At 40.5% G+C, this 15,353-nt stretch overlaps 1 long non-coding RNA gene across 1 annotated transcript; it reads left to right on the top strand.

Moving 5' to 3' along the window:
- The first annotated feature begins 77 nt into the window (after nt 1-77).
- Nucleotides 78-8,196, top strand: LOC128630792 (uncharacterized). The gene is made up of 3 exons (XR_008395010.1): nt 78-1,407; nt 3,662-3,750; nt 7,919-8,196. It is a non-coding gene; the product is annotated as an uncharacterized LOC128630792 (long non-coding RNA).
- Nucleotides 8,197-15,353: the final 7,157 nt, after the last annotated feature.

Genomic DNA, 15,353 nt, shown 5'->3' on the forward strand with positions numbered 1-15,353 from the left:
ATATATATATATATATATATATACATCGATCATGTGACTGAAATGATACATGTGACTGAAATGATACATCGATCATGTGACTGAAAGGGGGGGGTGCTGCTGGGGGGGTCCCGGCTCAGGAGAGTGGGGCGCTTACAGGGCCGTGGTTTATGTATTGAAAACATTGGATTTGGTGGCACAAGGATTGCCAACACGGTGCGTGCCGCGGCTGGAGATGCTCTCTTAGTGCAGATCACTGGGAAAACTGCTCTCTCACACATTGATCTTACGTTCATCACACCAGGTCATTTCTATTTTGAAAGAACAGGATATGGGGATATGGGGTTGATCTATGTACCACCCAAAATGAAATTCTTAAACCTATTAGTGTGCCAAACACACCAACTGTAGTGTTGTAGTGCCTAATTAATTATGTGGAGCCAGACACTGAGAACACTCACGATTGCCTAGCCGAAATTCATATTTCCTCAAGCTTAAAAGTTTCGGGTCTGAAATTTCACAAACATTATGAACACCCTGTTCTGCCCAATTGGTTGAATTTAAAGCTATCACTACAGAGTGCAACCTGGTTAAGGGTAAAACTGCTAATATATAAATATATAGATAAATACTGACGTTTAGGCCCATGGATTGTGTTGTCTGTTTAGAGTTGTTTAAATGCAATGCGGTTTTCGAAAAACCGTTGGAACGCCACTTATCGAGCAAATAGTTTAATTGAATTCTGATTCTGACTGCACTTCTCACTGTATGTATTACAGATACCCATGAGTTTTAGCCAGTGTGGGAGGGGGAAGGTAGAGGAGTGATCTCTTACTTGCAGGCAACGGTGTGATATTTTAAAAAAATTTTCTTGACCAGGGATAGGTCCTAGATCTGGCATACCATCTCAAGTTACCGTAATTTGTGCTGATACTAAACGTATTTCGGTAGATGCTCTACCTCTTGCACTAATGACCTATTGTTATTAGGTCACTGCATGCGGACTAACAGCAATATGTAATTAACACAGCATGAAATGCTTACGGGTAGACCCATGTCTGTGTCTGTTCCTCATGATGGACTGCCACTGGAGTAATTGCAGATGAATCAAAAACATATATGAGACCACTAACTATTATGTATGAAGCTATCTATTCACAGGAAAAGAGCTGGGTGCATTGTTATGGGTGAGGCGTTACCGCCTCAACGGGGGGAGGTGTTCACCCGGAGGTGGGAGACCCGGCGCAGCGAGAGAATGTTGACTACAAGGCAGCAGCGGACTACAAGAACGTGCGACCCCTGGAGGATGCTACTCCAATGACGAGATGGTGGGGAACACGTGAAGGTCCGGTACGAAGCTGCTGTGTACGAAGCTGCCGTCAATGGGGGGTCTGCTATCGTAGAACTCTCAAGTCAGTGGCAGACAGGGTGAGAAAATGTGAAGATCCATACCCTGGGTGTACGTGCTAGCCTAACCTCTCCCCAAAGGGTGGCTCTCTACAGTACGTAAAGTGCTTGAGCTGAAGACAAACAGCATACAGAGGGATACTGCCAACAGAGACTGTCAAGTTGTATTGGTATAAAATGTTATAAAATGTTTGCGATATGACGCACTCAGGCACGAGAAAAGTATAATGGTGCTGTCGAGCACATAGTGCTGGCAGGGTGGGAATTTTTCCTCATAGGAGGTTTTTTTGCCCACCCCTGACTGCGAAGGATTGGGGTTGTTTTTTTTGGCGGGAGCAAGACTCTGCAGGTCCCAACAAATACAAAACTGTGGGCTGACAGGCCTCGTTGAGAAAGATAGGGACGTGTAGATCCAATCGAGTAGTTACTGCAGTGGCCACTCTCATACTTAGTAGTAATAATGAATGAGTAGGGGAACTCAGTTAATCACACTTATTATCGATGTAGGCAAACAAACGTATAATCAAGGTAGTTAGATTCGAGATAATAGATATAGTTGAAATGAGAAGCTAAGGGTTAGGAATTATGGTTAGGGGGATGGCCATGGGGTGCAGCAGAACGACACCCGAGACACCCGCTTAATTAAGGTAGTGTATGAGGCTTTATAGCCTCAGAGGGGGGAAATGTTGTGGATAAAAATGACATGAAATAAACATGAGGGAGACTTAGTAAAGTAATATGTAATTTTATTGATAATTCACAGGACTGGTGGGTGTGTAATCCTGAGGAGAGTGGTGGGGGGAAGAAAATGGGGTGCATCCTGGGGACATGGGATAGTCAGCGAAGGTGAAGTGAGAGGACCACTGAGAGTGGGGCGGACTGACAGGTGAGAAGAGGGAAGAAGGGTCGGGGACCAGGTCAGAGAAGATGACATCTCCCTCAGACTGAAAGCTGGAGAGGGGTTTTGGCTGTGTGGAGGCATCAATACACATGTTCACAGGGCAGATTCTGTATCGGAGAGGGGGGGCCCCGCATTTCCATTTCCAGAGGGGGCGCTGCGAAGAAAGTTAAGTAGCACCATGATTTCAGCAGTGAGATACGCAAGCTGATAATGAGTGTCCAGATCCAGATCCAGTAAAGGGGAGAAGAAGGAATGACGATGGGCACCTAGACACACAGAAGCGGTATTAGGCAGATATTGACAAATTGGATTCACACTTTAAAGATCTTTAAGAGTACTACACTATGGTTTATTAGTCGAAGAGTCAAACAGAAGTATAAGAGCTGAGGAGTACTAACACACAGACACACACACACACACACTCTCGTACAGTCAAGGGCGGGCATGTAAGACATACACACACACACACACATAACATTATAACTTTATAAGAATAATAAAAAGGAGTATTAAGATATTATAAGGGTAATATCTTATAATAATAGAAAACTCTTTATAAAATACAGAATAGTAGGATATGTAGGACAGTAGAAGGGTAATATAATGATATTATGAAGTAGGAAGTACAGTAAATCGTTTTTCAAGCAGTATAACTATATATAAAATAGAGATATAGAGCAAATATGAAAATAAATTATAAACTAGAAATACAGGAAAATGTAACTTACTCATAGCTCAGATGGTGAAGATTCTTGTCTCGCAAGGAAGGCCTTAATTTTAAGAGAAAACCATGAGGAGCCATTTATAAGGGTAGCTGAGTCAAGCTAAGGGTTAGGGTTTTGGTAAATAGTTACAAATCCTGTGTAATACTGTTGTCCATGAATCTCATTCTACGTCTTCTGTGTTCATTCTCTCTCTCTCTCTCTCTCTCTCTCTCTCTCTCTCTCTCTCTCTCTCTCTCTCTCTCTCTCTCTCTCTCTCTCTCTCTCTCTCTCTCTCTCTCTCTCTCTCTCTCTCTCTACCATTGTGGAATTGTGTATAGACAACATTGTATTTAAAAAAAACAAAACAAAATTGTCTTGTGTATTTGTAAATATGTTTTATCTAGCTTGTATTTGTAAATGTTTTAAATCTTAGTCCTTATTTGGAATACATTTTCAATAACTTACTATAACACACCCTGCATATATTATTTAGATAGTTATTTTAATTTTGACAACTGTTAATTTCACATTCTTCTTTAACAGTTAATTTTACACACTGAAAGAGCATCGGAATAGTAAATGTTGACAATGCCGCTTTTAAAAAATTACATAGATACAATATGTAACAGATAATATAATATAAATATTTGAACGGATGTTTTTACGTTAGGTTCGTCCGACCCTCCTCCTGGATTATCCTCGCTTTCTATTGGCTAGTCAGCGCTCTACACCTACGTGTGACTGGCCCCTGCGTGGCAGGTGAGAATTCTACCACTGAAAGACCAATGCTTATCTTAAAAATCCATGGACTTCGCAGAGTGCGATTTCAAGCTGAGTACTGTGCTGCTTCAGCAATTTGGTTTAAAATTCTAAAGGAGAATCTCTTCCATATTTCAGCAGCATGGAGTTTGTCCACTACCCTAGTTTTGGGCGGAACTGATAAGGCTTGTGAAGTGCTTTGGGTGAAGGCTCAAGCAAAACAAATGTCTCCAAAACTCAGTTGTGCATTGGCCTGGAATCTAACCCAGACTTCACAGAGGGCGCTTTCCAGGGAAGTATTGTGCTCACTCAGCAATTTGGCTCAAAATTGACAAGGAGCATACTAAGGCTCTTGTATATTTGAGCAACATGGACTGTGTCTGCTACCCTTTTTTTTGGACAGAAATGATCAGGCTTGTGGAGTTCTTTGGGTGAATGCTCAATATTCAAAACTCAGCCGTGAGTGGCCGGGAATGGAACCCCGGCCTCACGCGTGGTCGGTCAGAATTTGACCACTGAACCACCAATGCTTATCTTAAAGGAGTAAGGACAATGCAGAGTGTGCTTTTCATTAAGTATTGTTCTGATTAAACAGTTTGGTTTCAAAATAGAAAAGGAACATCCTAAGTCTCTTGTATATTTCAGCAGCATGGAGTTGGTCTAGTTTGGGCAGAAATGATAAGGCTTGTAACGTTCTTTTGGTGAAGGCTTAACTTTCAAAACTCACTTCTGCACTGGCCGGGAATTGAACCCAGGTCTCCCGCGTGGCAGGCGAGAATCCTAACTCTCTTCCTTATTTCAGCAGCAGTCACACACTATATTTCCAGATATTGTATAATATTATAATATCTCCTCTCTGCTCAACACGCATGTAATACAGTCTACATACCGTAGAGAAGTGTTTTTCAACCACTGTGCCGTGGCACACTAGTGTGTCGTGAGAGATCGTCAGGCGTGCCTTGAGAAATTGTCCAATTTCACTTAGTCTTAAAATTCTTTTTTATTCAAATTTATTCATGATTATCTGCAAACAATAAGCCATTGTTGAGTGTCTGTGCTGTAATATAGTGACTGGCAGAGTAATGTAATATTCGTCCGGGTGGCAGCAGGTAATTGCCTCCTACCTTCTTAGAGACGAGAGAATTAGTGACGCATGCGACAGGTCGTGGTGGCAGTGATGGAGAAGTTTTTAAAAAGGAAACATGCAAACTCCGAACTGGGCCCTGGACAAGATTGTGACCCAGGTGAAGGGCCTAGTATGAGTGGTGGTAAAAAGAAAGCAAAGACGGTGAGCTCGAGGCAATACAGCGAAAGTTATCTTTCGTTAGGATTTACTTTCACCAGCGATGAGATGACCCCGACTCCATTATGCTTGGTGTGTGGCGAGAAGCAGTCCAATAGCGCCATGGTGCCAAGCAAGCTTAAACGCTATCTCCAAGTGAAACACCCGTCGCTTCAAAACAAGCCGATGGACTATCTTGTTTGTCTGCGTGAAAACACAGAAACAGGCAACATTAATGAGAAAAACCACAAAGGTAAACTAGAAAGCCCTCAAAGCTAGTTGCTGAACTTGTAGCTAAATGAAAAAAGTCCCACACTGTGGCAGAGACGTTAATACTACCTGCCCGCAAAGACACTGTCAACGAGATGCTCGGCCCTGACGCGGTTAAAGACATATCTAAACTCCCGCTCTCAGATAACACATTCGCCAGATGTACTGATGACATGTCTACAGACATCGAAAGCCATGTTTTGGAAAAGATACGCATCAGTAGTAAATCTGCGTTGCAACCTGATGAGTCTACGGATATTCTCAGCTCTTGGCCAATGTGCGTTTTGTGGATGGAGATGCCATTAGAGAAAACTTCCTATTTTGTAAGGCACTGCCAGAAAAAACAACAGGAGAGGAAATTTTTTGGGTCAAATCGGAATATCTTGACCAGGGAGGACTTACATGGGAAAATTGCACAAGTGTTTGCACTGATGGAGCTGCAGCCATGGTCGGGCACACCTAAGGCTTCGTTAGCAGAGTGAAGGAAAGAAACCCAGATCTTATTGTTACACACTGTTTTCTGCACTGTGACACCTTCGTTGCAAAGACTTTACCAGCAGAACTAGTTCCTGTGGTGGATGATGTTGTGCGCATAGGGAACTTTGTAAAGACACGACCTTTGAAAAGGTATATTTGCATCTTTGCGTGAGGAAATGTGAGCGGAGCATAAAGCCTTATTGCTCCATACAGCGGTCCGATGGTTGTAGCGTGACAAGTTGCTGGTCCGTGTGTATGAGCTGCGGGAGGAACTTAAAGTTTTCTGACAAATGAGAGGTCTGATTACTCAAATCTGTTTGCAAGTGATGAGTGGTGTGCAAAGCTGGCATACCTGGCAGATATATTTCATCATCTGAATGAACCGAACACACGGATGCAAGGCCGAAATGAGATAAAATAAATGGATTCCATTTAAAGGTGCACCTCTGGCAACAACATGTGCAAAGTGCCAACCTTGAGATGTTCCCACTCACAGAGGAACGGCAAGATCACCCTGCTGCACTGTGCAAGGTAATAGGTAAACATCTGTAAACTCTTGAGGAGAAGTTGTCATTTTATTTCTCTTCAGCCTCCACTGAATGCCTTGACTGCTGTTGGAAAGGACATGACTTTACAGGAGCAGGAGGAACTAACTGAACTGAAACAAGATCGTGGTTTAAAGCTAAGATTTGCTGAACTTCCTTTGGACAGTTTTTGGTTGACTGCTGCCAAGGAATTCCTCATTCCGGCCAACAAAGTTTTGACATTGCTCCCATTTTCCTCAACATATGTGTGTGAGCTGAGCTTTTCAAGCCTAACTGCTATAAAAAACTAAAAACAGAGAGAGACTGAAAGCTGTTGAAGAGCTTCGTGTATGCCTTTCTTAAATTCCTGCCAGGATATCGGCTTTGTGTTCATCTAAACAGGCCCAGGTTTCACACTGAGTGAGTATAAATAAATTGAGAAACTATATTGTAATTATATATACTGTATTAGGCTACAGAGTGCCATTCTGTAACATATTTGGTCGGTGGTGTGCCACAAGATTTTTCCAATGTAAAAAATGTGCCATGGCTCAAAAAAGATTGAAAAACACTGCGTTACACTACACAATTTAAGAAGCTACACTTACTTCTGCTTCCATTTTAACACTTTTCAGTTTTGGAGCAACAACAACAACAACAACAACAACAACAACAACAAAAAAGTGTTGGAACAAAATAAATCTTATTTTCCATTCCAGGTTGCAGGTATTCGTGGGTGCAATGCAACACCGTTCCACACACAAATAACTCTTTTGAATGGTTAAGTGACTAAAATCAGAAAGCCCTACCAGCATATCTGACAAAGATGACTCATGAACCAATTCTTTAATCACTAGCTGAAAACGACGTATTGAATTTACACAAACGTCAAATAACAAATACAACATTCTACTTTCTCATGAATATGGTATAGTGCATTGCTTAATCAGCAGTTTTTCTTAGAAAGACAAGATATTTAAATTGAATGAATTTAATGAAACCACACATCAAGCTGTCTTTTCTAACAGAACATTAAATTTAGCATTAGCTCCCAGTTCCAGAAAGTTCTAGCCAGACATTCAGGGGGAAAGAATCAGAACAAAATGCAAAATAAAAAAAAGTAGTGAAAGATGAAAGTGAAGGAATAAACGAGGGGGTTGTGTCTTAGTTGTTGAGTAATTAAAAACTTAAAAAAAAGCTGTGAGATTCAGCGTTTGTCACAACGATGCCAAACGCTCTGCGTCTCCCAGCTATTTCTTTGGGATTGTTCCCAAACTGAGAAATCAAGGTTCTTCAGTCATGCTTCCCCCACAATCAAGCTTTGGAGTTGACTCCATATTCACAATGACTATAGAGTCGACTCCAAAGCTTGATTCCTTTGAATCGACTCTATTCCCTTTACCTGGTATCTACGAATTGACACCAGGTATTAGGAATCGCCCTGTTAATCATGATAATGATCCTATGTACTTAATACTGTGGGTTGTTCCCCTAACCTTTAATTCGAGATTTGTGCTGAATCGATTCTTGGAACAGACTCACTCAGTGTTGCAATCGATTTCAGAATATTAGCAAGGGTTTGAATCGTTATCATTTCCCTTGCTTCCATTTGTAGGAAGCTGCCTTAATCACGATGAACCCAGGCTACGCAGGCAGGACTGAGCTCCGGGACAACCTGGAGGCCGCTTCAATCCAAGTTACTCAAGGATGACGCAGAACTTAAAATAAAATAAACTGATAAATAGTAAAGAACACCAAAGTTTACATTTACTCCAAATATTTCTTTACTATCAAAGGTCATTATCACAGGATCCCTGGAATCAGGCACTAGGAGGAAATTCCAGGACAAATTAGGAAATAGAATTAACTGACATTTGCAAATTCTTTGCAACTAAAAAGCTGTACTCATATACTATATAACTTTTTTTTAAAAAAAAACATTTAAAGTATATAACATTAGCACCTTGTAATGTTATACTAGATGAAAAGTAAAGAATCCTGGAACATCTGAACATCCATAATCTGAACATCTTGAACCTAGTGTCAATCGAGTCAATCCAATCTTTCTTGTGTGCGTTTAACGGTATTCTGGTGGACCTCTTTCCTGGTGTGGGCGTCCCCGAGCACGACTACGGCGCACTTCAGTCGAACATCGAGGCAGCTCTATGCACCCGCTCCCTGCAGCCCTTCTCCAGCATGACCGCCAAGGTGATCCAGCTGTACGAGACCATGCTGGTGCACCAGGGCGTCTTGCTGGTGTGCCCTACAAGAGGCGGTTAGACCACGGCATACCGTGCCCTCGCTGATGCACTGCGCACCCTCCACGAGACAGAGGGCTGCGAGGTGAATCCCTTCTACAAGCCCATCGAGACCTACGTGCTCAACCCGCAGTCAGTGAGCATGGACGTGCTGTATGGTGAAGGCGACCCTCTCACACTGGAGCGGAGTGCCATCAAACGTCCCTCGGCAGTGACACCGCCAACACGCACAAGTGGGTGGTGAGTGACGTACCTGTGGACGTGCCTGTGGATTGAGAAAATTACCGCCGTGTTGGACAACAACAAGACACTCTGTCTGGCTAACGGTGAAAGGATCAAGCTCACACCTTCTACACACATGTTATTCGAGGTGTTACCCATCAGACACAGATAGCACCGGTCCTAAAAACCATCACAAACAAGCACAAGCATGTAATTTCCAAGAAGATTTTTTTTACATTAAACATGTTCCTGATGGAAAGGTCACACACAAACATATCTTTAAGACTTCACTCTTTCTCACGCCTATAATGAGCGATAAACGCATTCGAAGCATGTTATAAAGCCTCCTTAATGCATTACGCATAGTATTTAAATAAATATTATTATAATAACATGCACTACACTACATTATGCATTATGAATTCTTAACGTATTGTTAACACGTCTTTACTGTGAGCGGGATGATGACCAGACGCAGGCAGGCTCCTGGGTACTCATATCCGTAGATGTACTGATACAGAGCCATTCTGGCCACACACTTATCCAGATCCACGTCCCAGTATTAGCACAGCTGCTTCTGCCACTCAAAGTTACTGCTCGAGTCCACCTACGTGAACACATACACAAAGACGTGATGTATATACGATCTCATTGTATACGAATTGGGCATTCTCGCTGACGATATAGCGTGGATAGTTAAAAATGAGTGTGTTCATACTGTATAAACCTGGGAACTGATTTGCATATGCACTGCTGTCAGAGCTGCAGTTATTTTTAAAAGATTTATTAACAGCTTCTGACCAATCAGATCTGACCACACCCATGATTCCCTTCGCTCTGAAGAGAAGGTGTGTAGCCATCTGTACCCTTTCATTGATGAGCTCGGTGACGATGTCTCTGGCTGGCCATCTACAGTAATGAGAGCTGTGATGATGCTCTGATGTATTTTGGGTAAGTTACCCTAAAGCAGACTGGCCAACACATTCAGCCTCTGTATAAACACACACACACGCACAGAGTAATACCCGTACATTACCACATATTACACCATACACCATTATGTCATGTAATCAGAGAAGGAAATCTGAACTACAGTTCCCAGCAGCCACTGCATCACAATCACATGACCACCTGCACCTGGATCACATTCCTGGTAAGCACTTGTGTATTTAGCCACAGTTTTCACTGCACTCTTTGTCTCACGTTTGTCTTTCTTTACCTTTGTCCCTGGTGCTGTGTTTTTCTCTTTGGTTTATGTTTAGTCTTTGCCACAGTGATTTGCCCCAATGTCAGTGTCTTTTGTATTTTGTTTAGTTCTTTATTAAACTTGAAAAATCTGCACTTGCATCCGTCTCAACCTCCATATCGTGACACAAAAATATAAATATAATATAATATTATATATAAATGTGTGTGGGGGTATATATTAATAGAGAGAAAGGCATTTCTTCTCAGGGGAGAGGGGAGTAATCAATAGGAAGAAGGATCTGAGAGGGAACATGGACAAAATTAATGGAACTTTTTTCTGGTTCGGCCCTAAATTTGGGCCAGATTAAATTTCATCTGTACAAGTTGGACAATAGGGGAACATAGATCCAGTACCCTTAAACCCAATTAGAACTTCTATTCCAACCATTAAAACCATTTTTTATCTTGAAATCTAGGGGCTTACCCAAACAATAAACTCTAATCACCTAATTTTTAACCAATAAAAACTCCCTTTTCCAATGTTGAAACTCAGGGGCCAACCCTAACCCTGAACTTAACCATCAGAAACAAATAATATGTTCTCTAAACTCATCCTCCAACCCCCAATAATTAACCTCACCTAAAACGTCTTTTTTAAAAAGTCTTTATTTATTCATTTTCATATGGTTCATATACATGTGATTCATTTACGTATGATTCATTTTCATGAGATTCATGAAAATTCTTTTTTTTTAAAGTGGCAGAATTCATTTTTAACACAATATATAGATTAAAAAATATATATAATTTCTTTTCCATTTTTTTTATACAACTGATATTTTCTCATAGAATGTTAAATACATATAGAGAAATATATACAGAATGAAGGACAAGGTTTTGTGCCTGTGCCACCTCCCACACCAAGTGGGAGGTGTTGGGTTGGGTTGGGTTGAGTGTTGGGTTGAGTCATCCCCTAACCTAACCCTGCCTGAGCCTTTTTATTAAAGGTGTTTAATTTAGTTTGATGTGGTTTAGTTTGTTAGAATGTGAATTTATCCGTTATATGTAGGCTAGCTAACTGCGTAGTTAACTAACGTTAGTCAGCAGGACAAGATATTGCTGGTAAAACAGAGTTCATTACCAGTTCGAGTCATTTTAAAAAAGAAACCGTAAAGAAGCATGCTGACAGTAAAAAACATGAGAACGCCAGGGATTGTGTCATTGCTAGGTCTGCCCCTCGTGCCACCCCAATCGTGAAAGCAGTGCAACGTGCTAGTGATAAAGTTGCTAAGAAAGAGATGAGGGAATTGAAAATAAAATTCAATGCAGCCTACATTACTCTGAGCCTGAATAAGCAGGAATTGAATAAAAAAGTGAAAAAAAGAAACAAATGACTGCACATTTAAGTATTTATGGTAATATGATTCAAGATGGGGGCAGCACTGCCACTGTTGGGCCTTGAGCAAGCCCCTTAACCCTCTCTACTCCAGGGGCGCTGTATCATGGCTGACCCTGTGCTCTGAAACCAACTTCCTAACAACCTGGGATATGCAAAGAAAAGAATTTCACTGTGCTGTAATGTATATGTGATCAATAAAGACCCATTATTATTATTATATGACGTACTGAACATTGCACATATTGCACACTGTGTCTACTACTTTTATCTACTATCCACAGTCCAAAGGCTGTGGAGCTAGAAGGCTACGTGTGCGAATGACAAAAGATTTTAAAAATAAAATAAAAAATGTATCAATACATGAAATTAGATTACACAATGTAGTTGAGGTTTACATGAATAAGCAGAAATGTAATCATGCTTATCTTTCCTATAGCACAAATGAAAATCCCTCTCTAGATGAGCAGATTTGTCAAATGAAATGTTTTCCTTCTTATCCACTGCTACGGTAAACTAAAGAGTAGATATTCAAATTACACTGCTAAATATGACTAGCGTTAGCTACGTGTACTAGTGCAAAATAGTCCATCAAATGTATTAGCAGGTGTAGCCTATACACGAGTCCACTATTGGTCATATCACTATTGAGAACATGCCCCCAAATTCATTGCTTTAGTAGGATTTAATTGTAAGTGAAATGATAAATTGTAATGTCCTTAGTATTTGTGCAGTCTACAGGTCCTCTAACACTCTGTTAAATGAATAAATGTAAATGTACTATGAGAGAGATAAAAGTAGTAGACACAGAGTGTTTATTTTTTGTCTATATTGCTCATTTCATTCAGTGCTTTAACGTCTATAAATCCTGCAGAGATGTTATGTATGAGATTTGTAATGTAAATCACGCTGGATTTTACTTACTATTGTTATACAACTTAAAGGCAGTCATTTTTCCTGGTTTAAAAGACTGCATTCTACTGCAGACAATCTAAATGGAGAAACGTAATTTTAAAAATGATTGTCAACTTAACAACTTGTGTTCATAATTATGGTAATTTAGTAAAAAACACTTAAATTCCTTTTAAATAATGTGAAAATAAAGTGTGTTTGTGTGTGTCATATTTTTGTTTGGATGTCTGTGTGTAATACACATGGCCATTCCATGTATAGTAACATTTGTGTCAGGAATGGATGGGATCCCGAATTAACATAACTATATATATTTTTATGACCTACCACAGAGTGTTAGAAAGAACATGTGTGCAACGTGTGTGGGGTGGAAAACACATGGCCGTACCATGTATGGTAACGTTTCTGTCACCAATGGATGTGATCCAGATTTAACATAACTATAAATATTTTTATGATCATGACCTTTGATCTAGATATAGAGAGTTAGAATGTGTATCTTTTTGACCTTTGACCTATACCTGTCAAAACTAAGGGTACATTATATACAAACTATTTCTCTCTCAGGAGGACTCGGGCCCAGAGAGCAGCACAGGAGCTGGTAGAGAAGAACAGTTTACAGATGATGATGATGAGGAGGAAGAGGTCACCCTAGATCAGCCGACTACCTTTATGTTTTCCAAACAGCCACAACATAGTGTTGTGATGCAGGAGAACCAGACCGCAGCGCAGGAGCTACAGGAGGAGAACCCCTCACAGACATGGAGGAGGATGTGGTCGAACAGCCAGGATAATTTTACACCATAGAACAGTTAACCTGGTTCTTGGAGCAGATTTTACGACAAGATGATGTCGTACTAACAAACTACTTTCCGGATAGAAAAAAAATCATAAAATCTGTGGAGCACACAACAACAGGTGAGAATCTGGGCGTGCTGTCACCAACGAGACGCTTCAGATTGGGGATATGAGCATCAGAGGCAGGGAGGTGAATGAAGCAGGATCAGGTAACCCACCTACTTCAAACTTTTCAGAACAACCTGAAGAACTGTACACCACAGAACAGTTAAACTGTTTTCTAGACTTAACAAAAGGAAATCGTAACGTCTTGCTAACTAACTACTTCTCGGGCAGGGAAAAAATATAATTCAATCTGCACAACAAGCAATAAAAACTGAAAACCTGGGCGTGCTGTCACCACGGAGACGGTTCAGACTGAGAAAATGGACATCAGCCGCAAGAAAAGCTATAATATGAATAGCACTGTGGACATTTGCACACTATATGACTACATTGGACTTGTAGTAGAACTGAAAGGGTTGGGGTTTTCTGGGTTGAGGGTGGGGGTAGGGGGTCTGAGGGGGTTCTTCTCTCTTCTTTTTAAAAAAAAAAGAAAATAATAATTTTAAAAATGTAGATATGTAAATATACCAAAATTGAATACATTAGAGGTGTCTTAGTCTCTCTCTCTCTCTCTCTCTCTCTCTCTCTCTCTCTCTCTCTCTCTCTCTCTCTCTCTCTCTCTCTCTCTCTCTCTCAGGATTGTGGGTAGTGGGAGGAGTCGAGAGTTTTGCGGCACACTTTTGAGAGTTTGTTACTTTTAATCAATTTCTTTGTTCTTTTTTAAGATTCATGTAAAAAAAGATTAATCTTAGACATAAAACTTCTTTGAGCGCCGACTTCGGTCGGAAAACTTTGACAAATGGGGTGAAGCGGAGATTTCTCACGCTTGACTCTGAGACATGGATTTAAATGTACACCTGATGACTTCGTATCTGTGGAAGATGTGCTGGTTGCAGTCAGTGAACAGGTCGGTGGTCAAATATCCAGTCAGCTTGTAGGATGAATAAAGCTGTTGTTGTTTTTCTCCCCGAGGTTCAGATGGTAGATGACCTGGTTAAATGCGGACTCACGATTAACGACACGACCTGATTCCACTCGGTCTGAAAAATCTGGATATCAAGCACGTTATGTCGTTTCGGCGATTTACGAACATGACTCTGAATAAACAACAGGATCCGCTCAATCTGGCTGTAAAGCTGACTAATGAAGGCAAACATTACACAATCTTTATTAGTTCGGATCATATGCTGTGTTTTTTGTGCGGAGAACTAGGACATGTCAGACCGTCTAATCTTCAAACAACCGAGCGACATGCCAGACAAAATAACCAACCATAATAATAATAATAATAATAATAATAATAATAATAATAATAATAATAATAATAATAATAATAATAATAAACTTCATTTTATAAAGCGCCTTTAAAGCAGCTTCTCAGAGCGCTGTACATAAAATCACAGTCCACAGAAAAATAAAACAAATACAGGTTAATAAGAATAAAAACAACAACATTAATACTAATAAAAATAATTATTAAACAATCGAAAAAGACATCAGCAGTCGAATGCAAGTTTAAAAAAGTGTGTCTTGAGAAGAGCTTTAAAAATGCCAAAAGTCTGGGCTTCCCTGAGTTCAGGAGGAAGAGAGTTCCAAAGTGAAGGAGCATAGAGAGAACCATCTCGTTCCAGATGTTAAAACAGCACCTAAAGGGAATCCTGATGCAGGAGATGTAGAAAATCATGATTACAACGAGGAGCGGGTAAGTCAGGCAAGTAGTGGAGAAACATTGACTCAGACAGTAAATTAACATGATAAACCATCAGAAAAAGAACAGACAGAAATAGAAAGTAATAAAGGAGATGGTGAAAGTGAAGCAGTTGTAGATATTTGTACTCAGATGTCCACCATGAGTTCAGAGTATGCTCACTCTGAAAATGACTCAGATGTTAATCTAGAGAGCATAGAGAGTTTTTCTGATATGGATGATGCTGAAGGAACAGAGTCTCTCAGCGCTAGACTGTACACATTAAAGCAAATTAATGACTTTCTAGATGAGACTAAAGGAGCTCGGAAACCACAAATTGAGACTTTTTTCCCTGATTTAAAGCGCTTTTTGGTGTCGTGTAAAATGTCGATGAATAAAGCAACTGACGAAGAGCTTAGCATTCAGAAGCTTTATCGCCTCAGGAAAATAATAACAAAGGTAAAAGTCATGATTAACCGTAAGG

Source organism: Ictalurus punctatus, unplaced genomic scaffold (genome assembly GCF_001660625.3).
Source record: "Ictalurus punctatus breed USDA103 unplaced genomic scaffold, Coco_2.0 Super-Scaffold_100060, whole genome shotgun sequence".
Taxonomy (NCBI): Eukaryota; Metazoa; Chordata; class Actinopteri; order Siluriformes; family Ictaluridae; genus Ictalurus; species Ictalurus punctatus.